The sequence below is a fragment of the Paroedura picta genome, chromosome 6, assembly GCF_049243985.1.
Source record: "Paroedura picta isolate Pp20150507F chromosome 6, Ppicta_v3.0, whole genome shotgun sequence".
In the NCBI taxonomy this organism is placed as follows: domain Eukaryota; kingdom Metazoa; phylum Chordata; class Lepidosauria; order Squamata; family Gekkonidae; genus Paroedura; species Paroedura picta.
In genome coordinates, this window is record NC_135374.1 from 72,294,904 (window position 1) to 72,310,282 (window position 15,379).

The 15,379-nt window shown below is 41.0% G+C and overlaps 1 long non-coding RNA gene across 2 annotated transcripts in view; it reads left to right on the forward strand.

Annotated features, from left to right (window-relative positions):
* LOC143840707 (uncharacterized) overlaps nucleotides 1-15,379 on the forward strand; it is a 39,787-nt gene that overhangs the window by 17,412 nt on the left and 6,996 nt on the right. The window contains exon 2 of one of the 2 annotated variants that reach the window (XR_013232335.1): nucleotides 3,193-3,353. The exons of the other annotated variant lie outside the window; for it this stretch is intronic. This is a non-coding gene — a long non-coding RNA (uncharacterized LOC143840707). The remainder of the gene's footprint in view (nucleotides 1-3,192; nucleotides 3,354-15,379) is intronic. 2 annotated transcript variants of the gene reach the window in all.

The following is a 15,379-nucleotide window of genomic DNA, read 5'->3' on the forward strand; positions in this document are numbered from 1 at the left end:
CCTGATGTCCCTCGGCTAACGTGGGGCGGTTTAGGGGGGTTAGTTGGGTTAGTTAGTGCTCGCCTGTTGCCTAACATTAATAGTGTGAATTGGTTTTAATGGTTTTAACTATGGGTTTTATTGTAATTTTTATCATGCAAACCGCCATGAGCCTAAGGGAACGGTGGTATAAAAGTATAATAATAATAATAATAATAATAATAATAATAATAATAATAATATAATAACCATTTTACCCTCCAGCAGCAAGCTGGGTACTCATTTTACCAACCTCGAAAGGATGGAAGGCTGAGTCAACCTTGAGCCAGCTGATGGGATCGAACTCCCATCCTCATGGACATAGCTTCAGACAGCATGTCTGCTGCTTACCACTCTGCACCACAAGAGTTAGGGAGAGACAATATAGGTCCTTGGTAGTCTCATTGAAGATGGCTGGGATCAGTCAGCCTGTGGCAGCTATTGAGGAAGAGTCCACCAATGTCATCGTCATGGAATACCTTGTATAGCTCCCCGAGCCTCCCCCAATTGTAATCCCCTTGAAGTACTGGTCATCATGAATGTGTGTTCTCAAATATGGGAGACATAATTAGCCCACAGCACTCTCAGCTAGACCTGTCATCTAACTATGCAATTCCTGCTGAATTATGCTCAAATAAATACACCTCCAGACATCAGATAAGGGTGGTGAAAGTCACTAATGACCAAATGTGAGATACAGAGAAACTTTCACCTGCTCCCAAAACAAAAATTATAGGCATTTTTTCCTGTTTGTCTTTAACTTCCAACGTTTGTGCTACATTGAAAGACCATGCCCATGGGTTGTGCAGTAGCTTGTGTAGCCATTGGAGCATTTACCATCTTCTTAAAATGGGCAGCAAAAGCTATAGATAATGCCCCACATATCACCCATTATTTAGATTTTCTTTTTGTCAGTCCAACAGGTAGCACTGCTTGAGCAGAGCATATGGTGGCATTATAGGCCCTGGTGGGGTAGCTGGGAGTCCCACTGGGTTATAATAAAACCAAGGGTCCCCAAAACAAATAACTTACTTGGGCATTCAATTGAATTCCCTTGAAGGGGAGTCCCACCTGCCAGAAGACAAGTTGTCCTTGTGGAATCCAATATCTTGCTATCCCATAGTTCTTCCCCACCACAGCAGGCAGGTTGGGATGGGCCAGCGTACAATAAATGGCTAACAGGTCAGTCAATTCCAGGATTCAATTGCTCCATGCTGTATCAAAGCTTTGTACAGCTGTAACCCATAAAAGTTGTGTTGGTATTAATTCCCAAACTTTGACAGTGATTGTGTTTGATGGGTTGTCAAAATGAGTGTCCTTAGCCTTTGATGCTCTCTCCCCTCCCTTGGGCATTCACAAACCAATCACAAACCAAACAGTTCACATATCAAACCAACATTTCTTCATTTCATGACACTGCTTTCTACTCCCCACTAATTTTTGCACACAGCAGATAACAGGGATCTGAGCCATTAAAACAAAATAGCTGAGAAGTGGGGAGCAGAAAGCAGGGGTTAATTGACAGAGCCATTTAAACCCCTGCTTTTTGTTCTTCGTGACCATGAACTGCCTTTAAATTCATGGAAGTTTATGGCAGCTCTTCAGGTTGCAAACATTGCTTTACAAACTACGAATTAGCCAAAATTAGTGATGAAGTTTAGTTCATGAGCTGATTCATGCCCATCCCTACTCAGATAACTTGTTCTATAATAACCTGCAGCCAGAAATACCAGTAGAAAGCTTCAACTAAAGCAGGAAATCATGCACACACAATTATGCACTGCAGAGCATATTTCAGTATCACATTTTGTGAATTTTGCTGCCAAATGAACATGCAACATTACCATATCTCCTGACATTCTCCAGTAGAGCAGAAAAGAAAGGTCATGCCTCTCTGAGCTTTATTGCTTCTTCCTTTAAAAAAATCCTCTGGAAAAATAATGCAGTCTTGTGTTGTATTTTATAGAGGAAGTAGCATAATGATGGATAAGGGATATAACATTCTTTCTTTTGCTGCTAGGCCTAATTAGTGTGGCACAGTCTGAAACAATATTAGAGCTTTTGTTCTAATTTGAGAAGTGTAAATTCCAGGCTGAAACAGCTGTTTATTTACATCAGATGCAGAAAGGGGGTCTCAGATAGGGAAGGAAGAGAATAAAATCACAAGAAATCACCCTCAAAAGTCAATTTAAATTCAGTGGGTATAAGAATTATATATTAGTCTTCACTAGGCTTTTTCTCATGAAAGTTAGTGTGCTACCTGTTCATAGTATAAAATCTAGATTCTGTAGGGCATGATTTATATCATCTGACTTCATGACTTCATTGCTAGATCAAAACTGCTGCACAATACCAGCTGAGCCCTTAGAGTCGGCTGCTGAATATTATATTAAAAACTCATTGTCTCGTAACAAATCAACAAGCTTTGAAGTAATTAAGCCACACATTGTTTGGTTTAATACAAACCATTTTAGAATTTAATAAACATATTTTGAAAGGTGAGTTATTAGATCCCATTATGTGCATGCTGAACTTCTTTCAGATGCCAGTATGACCTGACTGTCAGTCAGATGAGATCTTCAATGACGTTTACTCAAGAGACTTAGCATACAAAGCTTGATAACAACAATTCTCCTGAACAGACCGTTTTAATATAAGGTTTGCAGATTGTTTTTTTTCCTTGAGAGCTGTCTCATTTTATTACCAATTGAATATAAATAATTAAATTTACTAACAATTATTTCTACAACAGTTTTCTGAATAGCAGCTAGGAAGCCTGAAGACTTATAGTAACAGTTCTTTTCCAATAGGCCCTTAAAGCAATATAGCAGGAAACTTATGTAAAAGAAAAGTTGCAAACAAAGATGCCAATTTCATTCTCTGTGCATCTCGTTGACACATGGGATAGTCCTTGTTCTAGAACTTTAAGTAAACAATAACCAGTCATTTCTTGAGAAGCTGTCTATGCCTTCTGCCATAAGAAACATCTTGCCTCTGCTCAGCAAGGAATTCAGCAGAAAGTATTCCCTACAGCAAGCTGTCTGTATTGTTTTCTTAGAACTCTGATAGCTGTTGCTCTGCTTGATATGTCTGTAGCTTTTCTCCAAGAGAAGTGATGTATTCCTTCCCTTCTCTTCTTCTCTGTCTCTTTCTCTCTATTTTGTCCTCCTGAAGGTTTCCAGGCCCACACTTAGAAGTTGCCAATCCAGCTGGCTACATATGGTGGAGGAGTCAGGAATCAAACCCAGCTCTGCTACTCTTAACCAGTTCACCACACTGGATTTCAAGATCGAACATGGAATGAGGGCCCAGAACCCAGGAAGGTCACAGTACAGGTATATGTGCTAGTGGCCATATATATGCAGATAGGCATCAGATAAAAGATCAATTGGTTGATGGGAAAAAAGGATACAGGGTCGTGAGTGCCAGAATAAAGAGGGAATGGTGTGGATCCTCCATGGGATCCAAAGCCACAGAATTGACCCTCCTAAGTAGCCCTTTTCTCCAGGGGGACTGACCTTTGTTGCTTGGAAATGACCTGCAATTCCACCAAATCCTGCTGCATCTCTGGGGCACAGTGTCACAGAGTCGTCGTCCCCTCCCAAGAAAATCCTTTTGTTTCCAGGAGCCTGGAGATGATTTGTCATGGCAGAGTCCCCCCTCCAAAATAGCCATTTTTCCCTAGGGAGCTGATCTCTATAGTCTGCAGATGACCTCCAATTCCAGGAGATTTTCAGTCCATACCTGGGGGTTGATGACTCCTGGATGAGACATGTTCCTTGATGTTTGGAAGTGGGGCTTCAAGACTCAAGGGGCAGACAAGAACTTTTTGCCATGTAGTCAGACTCCAGGAAGGCCACATTGCAGGTGTGCATCCTAGGACCTGAGAAGAAAAACACTTGCTTAAAAAGGCAGCCCAATCCAGGGGCTCCTGCAGTTTTATTTAAACTGCACTGCAGAAGAATCTGGACCCAGGATTTTCATATCACAGGGTGGCCTCTCCCCACTGCAAGCAGACCTGGCTGGGATGGCTTCTCCTAGGCCCATTATGCACGGAGTGGAAGATCCGCATTCAGGGTGGAATGGCGGTGGCTAAAATCACCAATTATGCATGCTGCAGGCGGCAACCGGGCACAGGGTCAATGTATGCCACCGAAAAAGCAGCGTTAGTGAGATGCAGAAGAAACTGGAGCTTCCCTGGACCAGGGCGCAACCAGAAGCGGCTCTGGAGTAGCCGCATGCATAATCGGATACTCTGGGTTTTGTCACCGTTGCATTCCATCCCGTGCATAAGAGGTTTGCTTCGCTTCTTCCTCCTCTGCATTCTCCATGCCGCTGTTTCAGCGGCCGTGCATAATAGGCCCTACAGTGCAGTTTAAACCAAATTGCTGAAGAAGCGGTTCCCAAAATCTGCTTGCTGCAGAGAGTTCTCTCACCACTCTGCACAGACCTAGGATGGCTTCTCTTGCTGTGATGTGTTACAGCTAGCAGATTGCTTCCTGTGGCACCGGAGCTTCTTTGGGTGGCTTCTCCTGCAGGGAGGTTCAAGTTGCTTCATGCTAGTTGGGCTGAGCCCATTTGCAAGATGCAGAACCTTGAATGTCTTCCAAGGGGACCTAACTTTCCCCAAGCCAAATCAGCAGGAACAGCCTGCTCTCCTCAACACAACTAATCTTTTGACTATCTTCTACAGTCCCTATAAACAGACTTATAAACAGCTAAGAGGCAGGAGCAATGTGCTTCTACCTCTCTGCTGCTTTCAGATCTGGTTAATTCCCAAATATATCTGGGATTTTCTCAAGAATTTTGTTTTGTTGCCCTAATACACGCCAATAGTACATACAACCGCTCTCCAATGATAACAGTTTTTTTCAGAGCTTAACAATAAAGTTCCCCAGTGCTTTAACAATAGAAGTTCATGTAATTAAACATGACAGGCTCTTGACTAGTAGTATATCATCTGATTTGCATAAAGAAGGTTCAAGGTTTAACCTTTGACATTTCAAGTTTAAAAATTTGATAGGTGACCTGAAGATCACTGAGTCTCAGGAGAACCTCACTGTAGGGACTTTTGGGCTTAGCTGAGTCCTGAGTCGTTCCAGAAGATTAGAGCTGTAGAATAACAGAGTGTTTTAAAAATAGCCAGTTATTAGTTACCTTTGTGGATGGGGCACAGATCTAGAAAAAGCTTTGAGGTTTAAAAGAGATAATCTTTACTGGGTGGTTTATTCATAGAAATATATCATATTCACCTGCTTCAGTCTTCTTACTGAATCAGAGTACAATAACGTAAAGCAGTGGTCCCCAACCTGCGGGCCGCGGCCCGGCGGCGGGCCGCAAAGGCCATGGCGCCAGGCCGCGGTTCCCTCTCCCCGCCCCCCCCGCAGTAAAAAACTTCCCAGGCCGCAAGCTTGCGGCCCGGGAAGCTACTTACTGCGGGAGGGCGGGAAGAGGGAATCAGGGCCGGGCCGCGCCCGTGCAGGCCGCGCCCGCGCGGCCCGCGGGTGCGGCCCGATCCACGGGTGCGGCCCACGGGCGCGGCCGGGTGCGGCTCGCGGGCGCGGCCCGATCCGCGGGCGCGGCCCGATCCGCGGGTGCGGCCCGCGGGCGCGGCCCGATGCCCTGCCGGTCCCCAGCCTAATAAAGGTTGGGGACCACTGACGTAAAGTGTATTTTAAGTAGCAGAACATTTCAAGCCTCTATGGGTAGGCTGCAGGCAGACTGCATCTCACACATCAGTGGATGGAGAGAGAGCTACGCTTAATGGCTGCTTACTTGCTTCTGCAAGCACATGCACACTGATCTTTCTTCCTGAAGAAAGAGGAAACAGGCAGGAGGCCACTCCTGAGCATACCCCAGCATTCAAGGCTGACTTCACCAAACGAAAACTCATTTTTGCTATAGAAAACTGAGCACATATATTTAGTAAAATCCAGGGCAACAGGGAACATACCATTCCCTAAAAATAAATCAATATCTATCTTTTTGCATATTAATTTCTAGCTAATATTTAGGCTGTTGTTTTAGGCTGATCCTGCACTGAATAGGGGGTTGGACTACATGGCCTATATGGCTCCTTCTAACTCTATGATTCTGTGGTTCTGAAATTCCTAAATTCCATCCCTTACTTGGATTTCCCCCCATGGTTCACATTCCCATGTAAATCCTATATTAAATACAAACCTGAGGAATTAACCTCTGGACACTGAGAACCATTAGTGTTTATTAGTTTAACAAATAATTAAAAGTGAGATTGTAAGCATTCCCATTGGACCTATTCCTGCCTGATGAATAATTCAGAGATTGCAGCATATGAAGAAACTCCAGAAATCTGTGTAATCAAAGATATTTATTATTTGAGTATAATTATTTTATTTTTCAAGTATTTCCATGCCTTTTTGAAAACCTACTGTCAGTTCTGCCAAGGTAGCTTTGAAGCCTGTATAATGACTGTAGCTCATGTGAATGATTTATTTATTTGGGTTTAAATGAAATGTACTGCTTTAAGACACTGCCAAAAATAATTTCAGTTTTACTCAAATACTTTTTTACTAAGAATATATAAATGGAATCTATATATGTGGTTTAATGTTTGCAAACCTCTGTAAAAAGAATTCAATATATCTAAATGGTTGGAATATGAGAAAGTTTTACATATATATTCTAGCTGTTCACAAAAGTATCCCCAGTAGTAGAGAGGACTTCTACAAGGGTGGCATTTTGAAGAATAAATATTCTAATTGGGGGACTCAAAGACCACTGATGAACCCCCCAAGGGGGGGGGGGTTGAAAGGCATTTGGTTATTTGATCATTTGTCTATGAGTCAAAAGGGTTTGGATTTTTGCAATAGTGCATGGCAGATGATGATGTTTTTAAGTTTTATATGTGCACATGTATTGAAATAAATATTTGCATTTTAATATTTAATACTTATTCTCCTCCTGCTCAACCTTTTAGGTTCCTAACCAAACAATAGCCAGACATTCTCTTTCAATTACAAAGAGGTGTTCTTTTTCTACCAACTTTTTACTTGGGCAGAGGATGTAATAGAGAAAGGATGTTCTCCATCCTTTCAACGTTGACTTAACATGCCCCCAATACTTAAATGTTATGTGGCAAGTAAATAGGACAAGTGATTTCATGAAGTCATGAGCATAACACTGGCTCTCCAATCATATGGCTATTTGACATTTGGATGCTTTTACCATCTTTAATTCTTTGGAACACTATGGCCAGATGTTGAAAATGTTTGTTCCAGAGATTTTGCTGCATATAGCAACATCATGTATGCATGCAAGGGCAAAATCGTTCAGCCCTATTAGCATTTTATTTATCAGCCTATAAAACATGGCTGGGGCATTCCTAAAACCAAATGCTAGGACAGTAAACTCAAAGAGACCCACTCTAGTCATAAACACTGTTTTTGTTGGTCTTTGGGATCTGTTAATTACCTGCCAGTATCCCTTGATGAAGTTGATGGTGGAAATAAATTGGACAGCTCCAACAGCTTCCACCAATTCATCAACCCTTAGCATGGGTACACATAAGGGAGCAGTTCAACTTCATTCAACCTATACACAAAACTTTTTGGTATTTTCCAGTTTGGGGATTAAAGATGACTAGGGAGACTACAAGGGCATTTGGACCAGTCACCCTGTATGGTGGGAGAGCAACAAACAATAATTTCACCTGTGTCAATTTTGTACAGGGCTAATTTGGTTCTCCCTGGAAAATTAGTAAAGATGGCCTGATATTCCATTAGGATGGCTCTAATTTGTTGCTGTTGGTATTTGGTTAGGGATGGGCCAGAATAACCATTCACAATGCATCTCTTGGTTATCTTCCCCAAATATGTTAAAGTAATTTCATCCCTTTGCTCACCTCTGGATATAAGGACCAGGTTTCCTCTATTGTGGTATGGCTTTAACATATTTATATGGAAAAGCATATATTGCCCCCTTTGAGAATGTATAGTTACTCAATAGTTCATATTAGAAATTATTTTCATAGTTCTGAAGAGTCCTTCCCAAGCCACTTCTAGCTTGCACCTTCTCCAAGACTTCAGCATAAGGACTTGGTCTTCTGGCTTGAAGACTCTACTTCTGGATTTGGCTGCATACCAGATCTCTTTCTGTTGGGTTTTCTGCATTTTGTCTGCTCATTCCCAGCAAGGTCCCAGAGATAGATAATGACATCTCATCTCAACTCTCAATTTTCTCTTGTCTGAACCATGGCTTCTTCAGGATGTCTATCAGTTCTCTTGGTTGATGTCCAAATAGAAGCTGAATAGACTGAATCCATAACATTCCTGTGGCATTTCTCTATAACGAAAGAAGAGATGCTGTAGTTGCTGGACTCAGAAAACAGGATATTTGCACCTCATTGACACATGGAATAGTCCTTGTTCTAGGACTTTAACTAAACAATAACCAGTCATTTCTTGAGAAGTTATCTATGCCTTCTGCCATAATTTCATCCTAGAAACATCTTGCCTCTGCTCAGCAAGGAATTCAGCAGAAAGTATTCCCTACAGCAAGCTGTCTGTATTGTTTTCATAGAACTGTTAGTGATAGCTGCTGCTCTTCTTGATATGTCTGCAGTTTTGAAGCCTGGGGCCTATTTTTGATGACTACATATGCTATTTTTATCTGTAAGGTCAAGTTGTTTCCTACTGACTGCTGAGAGTGTAGCAATGGTACTATAAGGGGGTGACTGTGTGAGAAGCAGCTTCCTTGCCCACTCACCTACCTCAGTCTCCACAATCAGCACCCAATGGAAAATTTGGGGGAGGACAGTTAAGGTTCTGGTGCTGGTGGTGGGTAGGTGGGGAAGGCATGAGTAGAGGACAGAGTTTCTGGGAACTGTCAGGTGGATATTGCAATTGGGAGGGACAGGAGTGTGAAGTGAAAGAAAGAGAGGGAGGGTAACAGATGTGTGAGGAAACAGGAAGGTAGGAAAATGAGAGACAGAGAAGGGGTTGGGGAGACAAAGAGAGGGGGATGTAACAGAGAAAGGATGGGAAGATTGAAAACATGAATTAAAGAGAAGGGGTTGGGAAATGTAGAGGAAGGAAAGGCAAGAGGAATGGGACTCCTTCCCCTCAAGTTCCTTGCAGATCTCCACTTGTACAAAAACAATTCTTCAGCTAAGAAATTGCAGTCCAAATAGTCAAGCTCAAAATTTAAATAGGTATTGTCTATTGAAATAAGGTGTTAAAGCTTGGAAAATTGACATGGAAATGAAATTTCTCTTCCCAGTTGCTTGCATGACTAAATTAGATTGTGAACACAAAGGATTTGAGACATTGCAGAAATTCTAAAATGCTTAATAGAGCTGCAGTTCAGCCATAGAGAATTCCCATGCCTCTTCTCAATTCTTCAATATCTCCTTTGGGGGGAAAAGTTACAAGAATATTTGACAGACTTATATGTATCAATGAGAATCATTTCAGCATGTATGAAGAAAAAGGGGAGAGGAAAGAAGTATAAAGGCCTTTCAAAACTACTGGTATTTTTTAAAAGGTAGCCATTTGTTGTTGCTTTCTAAAACTCTCTACTATGTGTAAAATATATATATATATATATATAATTTTCCACCCTGTAATGGCACCATTTCTAACAACAGACATCTGAATTTCAGTTGAGATTGCCTTTTTTCTATCCTGTGTGCCTTTGTTCCCACCAGTTCTCCATTCCTAATTATTTTTTCCTAGCTCCTTTGGATATTAATATTTTCTTTGGTTGAGGCTGTTCAAGTTTGAGGCTACATGACAGAATGTAAGTGTGCACTGTCGAGATCTAGGCATATGTGCTCTCTGGAACAATAGAAGATTAATGAGCCTGTATTTTATAGCTTTCAAAATACTTTAGCTGGAAAATCATTTGTTTTGGCTAATTGCTTTATATCAGGAAAAATGCTATATTCAGTAATTCCTTTTTCTTTGCATTTTGGACCTGATTCTCCTGTGCCATATACAAGTTATTTATCTCTGCACAATGTGGATATAAAATGTTAGTGCTCGAGTGACTGATGATTTGTGACATAGTAGCATTTTATACAAGCTTGGTCCAGGTATAAATAGCTACACAAGTCCCATACATCGTCTGAAATCCACAGAGGTTATCATTGTAAACATTTGAAGAGAGACTATGGGTTTGCATATTCTGACCACAAGCACAAAATCAAGGCAAACATATTTCCACATCACCCATTAAAATAGCATTTGGGCCTTCGTGTTCATAACCAGTGTTGCTGTAAAAGTTCAGAAAAGGAGATTGAAGTAAAAATTGTATTGTGTGCTGTCCAGGAAAAAAGGAAAACCAGAAATTGTAATTCAGATTTCAGTACACGCTTTCATAAATCAGAAAGGCAAAATATGGAGGGAAGCTCCAGTCTAGCAATGTCATCAGTTTATTACTTTTATTTCTGTGTGTTTTCCAGGGACTGCTGCATATTTTATTGTATGGGCACCTTAAATGGTGATAACACTTCCAATTGCTCATTGACATTCTGGCTATAGACATCTAGTTTTTACTGACAGCACAATGTTATGGTTTCCTTAGACCTTTCCATTCGAAAAACATCTTGCTGCAGAACTAAATGTACATCATCAGAATAATGTTTAATAATAACGTTCTTACATTTGTGGGGTTGAGAGAGGAATCATTTTAAACACATTTCACCATAGTATATTTTTTAGTGGAGAGCAGCAAAGAGGAGAGAGAGCATTGTGCTATAATAAAACTACATTCTAGTTCCAGATATACAAAAGCACCATTAATCATTATTTAGTATATCTAAAAGTGAAGCTGGAATTCATGCCAATCACAAAAGCACAAAATAAAGCTCATAACAGACAAAAAAGGGTTTCTGAAACTTTCCTGTATGTATATATAGAGAGATTTGGGGTCAGGATGAGGAATTATTCATGCCCTCTTTTTTAAAATCCCCACTTTCCTCATTGCTACAATTTATCATAGGCCACCAAAGTGATTATGTTGTGTAAGTGAAGTTGGTATTAGACTTTGCATAAACTTTGGGTGCCTACCATAGTAAAATGTGTTCAAATTAGATGTTTAAATAAAACACACTTTTGTCCTTTGCAAACTGCTAGTTACTGGGAATCATTGACTGAGGTTGTTTTGTGAGAGGTCAGAGTTTGAGAATGAAGAGAGACCTAAAAAAATTAGGCATGCAAAATTGTTTTTGAGAAGTGGGTTGCTAAAAGCATCAAGAAAAGCAATAAATATATATATGGAATGAGGAACCAACCAGAGAAAGCAGTAGGGCCTTTGGTTGACAAAGGAATAAAGGGACTGCTAAAGGATATGGGGAGATGTCAGAGGAGTTAAATGGCATTTTTGCTTCTGTGTTAATTGTAGAAAGTATGGAGCATGTACCCATATCACAGACCCTATTTTCAGGAAGGGAGTCTGAAGAACTGAACCAAATTGATGTGACCAAAGATGAAATTCTAGACCCACTGGGGAAATTAAAACACAATAAGTCTCCAGGTTCTAGTAGCATACTCCTGAAAATCCTCAAGGAACTCAGAGCCTTGGGGGAGGGCAGTATATAAATAAATAAATAAATAAATAAATAAATAAATAAATAAATAAATAAATAAATAAATAAATAAATAAATGAGATGTGACATAGTTGATCTACTAACCCATATGCGTAACCTAACTAAATTCAGTTGCTGTACCAGAAGACTGAAAACTACAGGCAACTCAGCCTAACATCTGTCCCAGGCAAATTAGTAGATATATTATTGTTAGGCAAAAAGAAAGGGAAAACTTCCGCAAAGGGAAGGCCTACCTCACCAACTTTTTTGAGTTCTTTGAGAAAGTAACAAGCATGTAGATAGTAGTGACCCGGTAAGCAGTGTATACCTGGACTTTCAAAAGGCTTTTGACAAAGTACATCACCAAGGACTCCCAGGTGAACTTAAGAAGATGGGTTCATTTATGGATTCAAAACTGGATAAAAGAGTAGGAACTATCAATGGATAGTTCTCGAAATGGAGAGAAGTAAACAGAGGGTTCCACGAGGATCAGTATTGGGGATGGTACTATTTAATTCATTCATCAATGACCTGGAACTAGGGGTGAGTAGTGTAGTGGCCAAGTATGCAGACTGGGTGACTGGGCAACAATGTGGCAAATGAAGTCCACTGTTAGTATGTGTAAAGTGGTGCATACTGGGTAAAAAAAAATCTCAATTTAAAGATCTTGGGGCCATAGTATATAACTCAATAGAAGTGTCAACTAGTGTGCTGCAGCAATGAAAAAGACAGTAAAACAGTATGTCAGGGATTATAAAAAAAGGGATTGAGAATAAAATGGCCAATATTATAATGCTCCATATAGATCTATGGTGGAACCTCATTTGGAATACTGTGTACAGTTTGGGTCACCCTATCTCAAAAAGGACTTTGTAGAGCTGGAAAAAGTGCAGAGGAGGGTAACAAAGATGATTAGGTGAATGGAGCACATTCCCTATGAGGAAAGGCTGAAGAGTCTGGGACTTTTCAGTTTAGAAAAGAGATGACGGGAGGGGGGGATGACATGAAAAAATTCCATATAATCATGCATGGGAGGGAGGAAGTTGACACAGAGAAATTTTTCTCCTCCCAAATACTATGCCCAAATGGAGGGCATTCAATTAAACGATGGGCAGCATATTCATAACAAACAAAAAGAAATAGTGCTTTACACAGAGACTGATTAAAATGTGGAATTTGCTGCCAGAGCTGGCCACAGGAATAAAGCAACCTTAAAAGGGGATAGATAGATTCAATAGACCAATATGTCTATTGGTGGCTACTAGCCATGATGATTGAGGGGAACTTCCGCATCCAGAGACACTAAGCCTCTGAATCTCAGAGCCAGACAACTGTATTACAGGAAGGCCTCAGCCTCTATGTCCTGTTTTTGGTCATCCAGAGCAGTGGTCCGCAGCCTTTTTCAGGTTGTGGCCCGTTGCCAAGGGATGGGGGGAAGAAGGCGACCCAGGGCCCCGCGCAAGCGTGTATGCACGGACCTGCCGTGCATGTGTGTTTGCCCCATCGGGTGCAAATGCGCATGCACGGCAGGTCTGTGCATGCACAGCAGGTCTGCTCATGCGCGGCAGGTCTGCTCATGCACGGCAGGTCTGCGCATGCACAACAGGCACATTTGCTCTGCCAGTGTCCCTCTCCCCTCGCCCTCACATAGCAAGAATAAAATACAAGCTCATTAATCTCATTGTGGGGGGGGGCGGGGAGAAGGAGCCGCAGCCTGCTGCCGAGAGTTAACTGGATACTTAATTGGACCACTGATCCAGAGGAACTGGTTGGCCACTGTTTGAGACAGAATGCTGGATGAGATGGACCATTGGTCTAATCCAGTGGGACTTTTATTATGTTCACTTGCCAAAAAATGCACAAAGTCAAAAATTAGCAGAAATAAATACAAGTTGTAGTTCTTGAAGCTTCTGTGTTTATGAAATAATGCCCTATCAGAGAAGCTTATAGGTCAAGGAAAGTCTTTCCCTAGTGTAGCTGTTGCATAAAGTTTCTGTGATATTTATTATATTCATATCTCTTAATTTGCTCATCATGGGATTCACAGCACCATACCCAGAACATTCTGGTGGTCTCTCTCAGAGACAGTCACCTTCCTTACACTTGGTTAGACTCAGGAAGGCTGCTCTATCATGTGCTCTGCAACCATACCCTATGAAACAGTCCAAAACATTCTAGGAATGTAAAGTCTTCATCTAGAGCAGCAGTTCAACTTCTATGTCTGAATGGATGTGAGAGATTGATGTATTCTAAGTTTATAGGTGTGAACATAAGTTGTGGGACTGGTTGCCATTCACTTAAATGAGAATCATAAACCTAACACTTCAAGCAGATATGAGACCATCTAACTTCTGTTGACAACTGACCTATGGGTGAGAGTGGAATCTAAACAGTCTTTTGTGCTCGCTCTTCCCTCTACGTGTGCCCTGATGATTACAAAAGACAAGTGTTTTGATAGTGTGTGTATGTATTGGAAGAGACAGCAAGAGAAACCCCATTTTATCTTTTGGCAACATTAAATTTCTGGTGTGTGAATACTCTTTAGAGAAAACACAAATGTAACCTTAACATGGGGTTAGACTTAGAGCTGCCATTCTTATCCTTCTCATCACTTCCCATTTCACAGCTCTCCAGGCAAGTCACTGAACCCTGACAAAGTGACAGAGCAGGGCTCTGAGAGTAGAGATGTCACATGAAGAGAATTTCCTCCCTTCCTTGGCCCTTGAACCAAGCAGCTGCTTTGGCAAGAGGAACAGGAACCAGCTGAGGCACTTCTCCCACCACCACCCCAACTGATATGATGGGAAATTTGCTTCTCTCTTATCAAAAAGATAGATGACTCATGTTTTATACATTATATAATAATATTTCACTTTAAAAAGCTGTTCAGGAAAAGAGGTATTGTGCCTCTACTTAAAGGAAACTGAAGTCATAAATGTATATCACAAACTTCAGCAACAAAAGTATTGTTTCCAAGTTTCACTAAATATCAGCCATATACACACACAAAAGCCAAATTTTGTATAATATGCAAATATCTTCTGCACAGAGCTATTAATGTGGCCATGTGGAGTTGCTGATAGCAATAGTGAAAATTGCTTTTAGAACTGCTTAGACTGGGAGACCTGGCAGCTATATTGCTGTTAATAAATGCACCATGAGCCTCTCAGTAGCTGGGAATTGGGTTTACAAACTACTCTTTCATAGAACCTCTTGATGAATTATATTGAACCTGACAGAAAAGCTACAACAGGACCTTCTCGTCTGTGTGGGAACTATTCAGATGAGTATGTTTCTCCTTTTGTAGTGGTTGTAGAATAATCTATTCACACAACCAGCAACCCAGCAGCTGTTTGAAATGTAATTTGGATTTTATCATGTGATGCTTTGGCTGTTTTGTTGTGAAAGAAAATGGGAAACTTTATTAATAATTTATGTAGATATTATGCTATACAATTCTGTAGCGAATCACATAAATCAAGTTATTTTCACTATTGTGCACACTTCTTTGGCATTTACTAGAAGCTTGGTGAAAACAGTTCAGTCAATGTGGACAGCTGTTGTTCCTGAAACAGCCCAAGATCCCTGCTTGTCTAGTAAATGTTTTGGTTGGTGTTAAAGGCAAAAAGTATGAGATGAGGTAAGCGATTCCCCCCTTCTGAAGTAAACACTTTAGGTTTGGGCCATTTACCAGCACAGCCGAGTCTGGATTTCCCATTCCTATTTTGTGGTACCTTGAAAACCCCTGACCTATCCAAAGGCATGAGACTTTGGCATGAAAAGCAAAAGCCAAA